General features: G+C 44.6%; 1 protein-coding gene across 5 annotated transcripts in view; it reads right to left on the bottom strand.

Moving 5' to 3' along the window:
• The window catches only part of LOC111867814, a 12,873-nt gene extending 8,252 nt beyond the window's left edge, over positions 1-4,621 (bottom strand). For all 5 annotated transcript variants that reach the window (XR_002843394.1, XR_004513377.1, XR_004513376.1 and 2 more), the window contains exons 1-3: positions 4,569-4,621; positions 4,097-4,333; positions 2,580-3,610 (exon numbers count right to left, since the gene is read on the bottom strand). The gene's annotated coding sequence lies outside the window, so the exon portion shown is untranslated. The remainder of the gene's footprint in view (positions 1-2,579; positions 3,611-4,096; positions 4,334-4,568) is intronic.
• Positions 4,622-4,938: the final 317 nt, after the last annotated feature.

Raw genomic sequence — 4,938 nt, 5'->3', positions numbered from 1 at the left:
TTCCCTGACGTGCTTCAGCAGCCATGACAGGGCTTGGTTGTCCGTATGGAGGACGAACTGCTTATGCTCCAAATACACCCTAAATCTCTCGCATCCCCAAACAACCGCGAGACATTCCTTTTCATAGGTTGAATATTTACGTTCCGTTGCCGAAAGCAAACGGCTCGTAAACGCTATGGGGGCCAATCCGGACTCACACCGCTGATTGAGGATGGCAGACACAGCCAGATCGCTCGCATCGCAAACTAGGACGAATTCTTTCGAGAAGTCTGGCACCTGCAACACCAGTGGCGTAGAAATGGCATCTTTAAGTGCCTCGAAGGCACACCTCTGGGAGTCACCCCATACGAACTGAGCATCCTTACGCTTCAATGCATGAAGCGGCTTGGCCAACAAGGAAAAATCCTTCACAAAATTGCCATAAAAACCCAACCATACCCAGGAATCTCCGGACGGCCTTCAAATTTTTAGGAGGAGGAAACTCACGAAGGGCGTCTATCCTCTCGGGTAAGACCTCAACTCCAGCATCAGACAAGGAATGACCCAGGAATTTAATTTTTGATTTCACCAACTGCATTTTGTACCAGTTTAGGGTAAAGCCAGCTTTCTCCAAACGGCGAAAAACTTCCTTAAGGTGGACCAAGTGGTGTTCTACGGTGCTTGAGTACACAACAAATCATCCATGAAATTATAAACATAACGATGCTTGAGGTCTCCAAATAAGGAATCCACCACACGGGAGAGAATCTGACATCCCACACTAATGCCCATAGGGAGTTTAGTAAACTCAAACAGACCAAATGGAGTGGAAAAGGCCGTTACCTTACGACTCTTCGCCGAGAGTAGGGTCTAGTAATAGGCCGAGTGTAGATCTATGATAGAAAAAACCTTAGCCCCTTGAAAATTGGAGAACGCAAGTTCAATACTCTGCATTGGAAAGGCATCGAACCTAACCTTCTTATTCAGGAGGCGATAATCAACCACCATGCGGTAGCCCCCTGAAGACTTAGGGACTAGGAAGGCCGGGCTGGCGTACTGTGAGGTACTTTTATGCACAACCCCCTCCTGAAGCAAATCATTCACAATGTCCCTCAATGCCTTAAGCCGAGGAGGAGAACACTGGCATGGGAGGGAACGAACCGGCCGATTGTCCAGCAGATCCAACTCGCAGACCATACCCTTGACCATTCCCAACCGTCCTGAAAACAAGTTAGGGAAACTCTTCACAAGCTGGTCAAGCTTCCGCGACTCAAGCTGACTCACGGGAGACGAGTAGGCTGCTAACTTTGCCAAATCCTTCTCGGAACAAGGGAATTCCTGCAAGTCTTGCGAGCAGAAATCCAATCGTTCAAAATCATACTGACAGGCTAGATCAAATGCAAACTTGCAAGACATTGTAGAAAAATCTAATTGCATTTTGGCAAAAGCCAAAAAATCAGCCCCTAATATGCACAGCACAGGAGAGTCATCGAATATCAGGAAGGAATACTTCCATGAGAATGAGTTCAACTTAATCTGCAGCAAAAAGGCCTGACTTATCGCACAATTTTGGCCATTAGCAGCGAGACACAATTGGCTCATGGCCTCTGCCCAGCACGGCAAGCCTAAGCTTTGAATGCGCTGAAACACGGTTTGTCTGATGAAAGAGGAGGAACCTGAACCCAAGATTGCTGGTAAACAATACCCCTTAATCATCAGAAGAACCCACGGATTGTTTCCAGGAGTCCGTACTTGTGAGATCACTGACCGAGGCAAGGTTCTTTTCAGCGCTCGGATTCTAGCAGATGGTTTTACTGCCGAGCGCCTTGCTAGTTTCCCTGCTTACTTGAAGGCAAGGGAATAGAAGATGGACAGTCCCTTTTTAGATGACCTCTCCCCATACACTTCCAACAAACCACTCCCCGATTCCGCACTCGAGTCTGGTCTATCGCCATACTAACTTCACGCGAGCCACGCCCCGCTGACTGAGAGGCCCCGGCAAAAGCCTGGTTCTCACAACCCTGTCTCTGAGCATCAATGGCTCTCGCTTCAGCGACATGACTCACCAAGGCATGCAACTTGGAAATAATAGTGGGTTTCGACCCGGATACCAAATATGACCTGAACCGAGGATGCATATTTTGGACAATGCGCTATACTAAGTCCGACTCAGTCCCATGAAAACTCAAAATGCTCGCAGCCGCTACTACTAACATGATAAATTGGGTCAAATCCTCTGTTGGCAATTGAAAGCACCGCAACACATACTTAGACAAATTCTTCACGAATGCATGGAGGAAGGAAGGTAGAGATTTCGGAACTAACCACTCCCCGCTTTGAAGAGGTTCCCAAATGGAGACCGAGAATCTGGGTGACCCTACTGGAAGTCCTACCCACCAAGAGCGCCAGAAATTCCAGATTGCCCACCAAGTTCAGGTCATAGACCTCCTGGGCCCGGACGAGGAAATGCAGCACGCTCTCAGGGTCTGTACCAGACAACACGGGGATATTCCTCACCAGATCACCAACCACCCTACCCCTCATCTTGGCCTGTACATAAGAGACTTGACCAGGAATGTCGGCATTCAGAGTAACATTACCAACAGATGCCGCGGCATCCATGGCCAGTTCAGACTTAGCTGTTGGCTGAGAAGGCAGATGTGGCTCCAGCGAGCTCCATTTCTCCTTCAATTTCCTCCGCAAGTTGTCAAAGGTCCCATCCACAGAGATGCCCAATTCGATCGCCAACCATTTGGCTTGTTACTTCGACAGGGAATGGATCCACGCCGACGGCATGATGATGTCATGAAACAGTCAAAAGTCTGGTATAAGTTGATAATATTACATACAACACAGCACCCCCAAAATAACACAAGAACACTCCCACCAAATAATCGCTGATGCCCAGTCACACTCAGGCACTAGAAATAAAAACTAACGCTGGGAGTACCTTAGTAAAACTACGCTCTGCTACCATCTGTCTGAACCCCCACACAACCAGCTGGGGAACGAGTTTTCTACCTATTACTAAAATGAAAAAAAAAAACAAAAGGTAAACAAGAAAACCAAATAACATTTAATATATGACGAGTAATTTGTGCCAAAAGAAAACACGACAATTATTCGGCATAATCAGCCACAATATATCCTATCACAACTCGCACTGGCTGTCTCCGCCACAAGCGACATATAAGGCATACTTAATAACAAACTTCACGCTAGTGTAATACCATCTCTGAAATCGCCTGCACACACAATACAGACAAAACGTATAAATACATTCTCAGCTTACACAATTCCTCCAAGAACAATAATCAATACGCTAGTATTATGTGCATTACCTCGAGATGGGCCCTCCTGCCTGGAGTTTAGCTACCAAACCGGAACTTTCATGGCGCTAACCCGAACAGAATATGGTTACGGAGCGAGACGTCCGTACAGGATGACTTTCCAGGCAGAAGAGACCGGGTGCCTCAGCCGAATCAAAAAGGATAGAGGAGTGATGACGTAGAATATGCCACGGAATAAGGATAGGTAGTAGGAAAAGTAAGGAAAAACGGTGTGGCCCGAGGCCGCCTCCGCTCGGAGAGAGCACTACAAACAATGAGCCGAAGGGTTCGGCTAAACTTTCCTGAAATAAATCACGAACTCAACTAAATACCAAAATGACAAAAAATTATTATCTTAATTACGAGAAACAACAGTTTTAATCAAATACGTAGGTCATATCATATTTAACAAAAATCTAATTACTTTAAAATTTAAATCAACTATATCACATTTTTTTCTCTTACAATACAAAGTGAAAAATTTCAATATAAACCAATAGTAAGTGTTTCTTACTCCCTTAGGCCAATGAAAGACACATGCATTCGACTACTAGGTAAGAATACTGTGAGTTGCATTGATAGCAAAGGCAGGTATGCAATCAGCGAGGCTCAAAGGGAAGACACAAGCAGACTAAGACAGGCAGGAAAGTGTCCTAGAAGGAAGAACACATCTGCTTAACAACTACATGTTCCTTAAATCCCCCCCCAAAAACCGTTCAAAACTAAGCGTGAAAGCAGAGAACAACTAATATAACTCCCACAAGAGGGACTGCAGCTCTAAAACTTACCTCATAAATCACAGTATGCTGTGGAGCTGATATTTCCATAGTCATTAAGACACACTTGTGCGATAGATGATGACCAGAGGTTGATCCATTTCCCCCTCATCTCTACAAAACACATTACTGAAGAATTTGCATGTTCACAGTCAGATCTGTCTCACTGCAAATCAGTTCATAAACGGGTCACGCAGAGCCCACCAAGTGGCAAACTCCAAGCACGTTTCTTAATTCTCCAAAATTAGCCTGAACAAAAAGAATAAACCATCTTACTTCAAAGAAATATATGATGCAGCTCCAGTAGAACATCACAATGACAAATACATAATTAGCTTAATTATAACAGACAACAGTTCACGTTAAACAAGTATGCCAAAGCATTTCACAACCGTCACAATTTCCATTATAACTTGAGTCAACTTCATCACAATTTCTTTTATATATTACATTATTAATTGGAAAAATTCATGTCAAGTCAAACCTGTGTGTTTTCTACTTCCTCATTCCAAGGGAAGCCCCATGAATGCTAGGTAAATACTGTAACGTGTTTCGTTACTGATCCCACTTCTGACACCAATGTAACGTGTTTCGTTACAGAAGACGCCGTTGAGATGGTTAATTTGTTTATTAACAATCTACAAGTAACAGCTACAATTACTTATCACACAGTTGCGGGGTTTCACTTTATAACCCTAATCGCATTAATCTGTTACCACTGTTGCGGGGTTTCACACTTTATAACCCTATGCGCAAATCAGTTCACTCTGCCTTCAGTAGTCTACACGTTTACAGTAGGGGAGCTATGTATCGCTGTATCACACACTCCCAATTACACAATTACACACACGTCC

This window comes from Cryptotermes secundus, unplaced genomic scaffold (genome assembly GCF_002891405.2).
Source record: "Cryptotermes secundus unplaced genomic scaffold, Csec_1.0 scaffold1028, whole genome shotgun sequence".
NCBI classification, from domain to species: domain Eukaryota; kingdom Metazoa; phylum Arthropoda; class Insecta; order Blattodea; family Kalotermitidae; genus Cryptotermes; species Cryptotermes secundus.
Note: the sequence above shows the minus strand (reverse complement) of the source record. Positions and strands in the feature narration are given on the sequence as shown.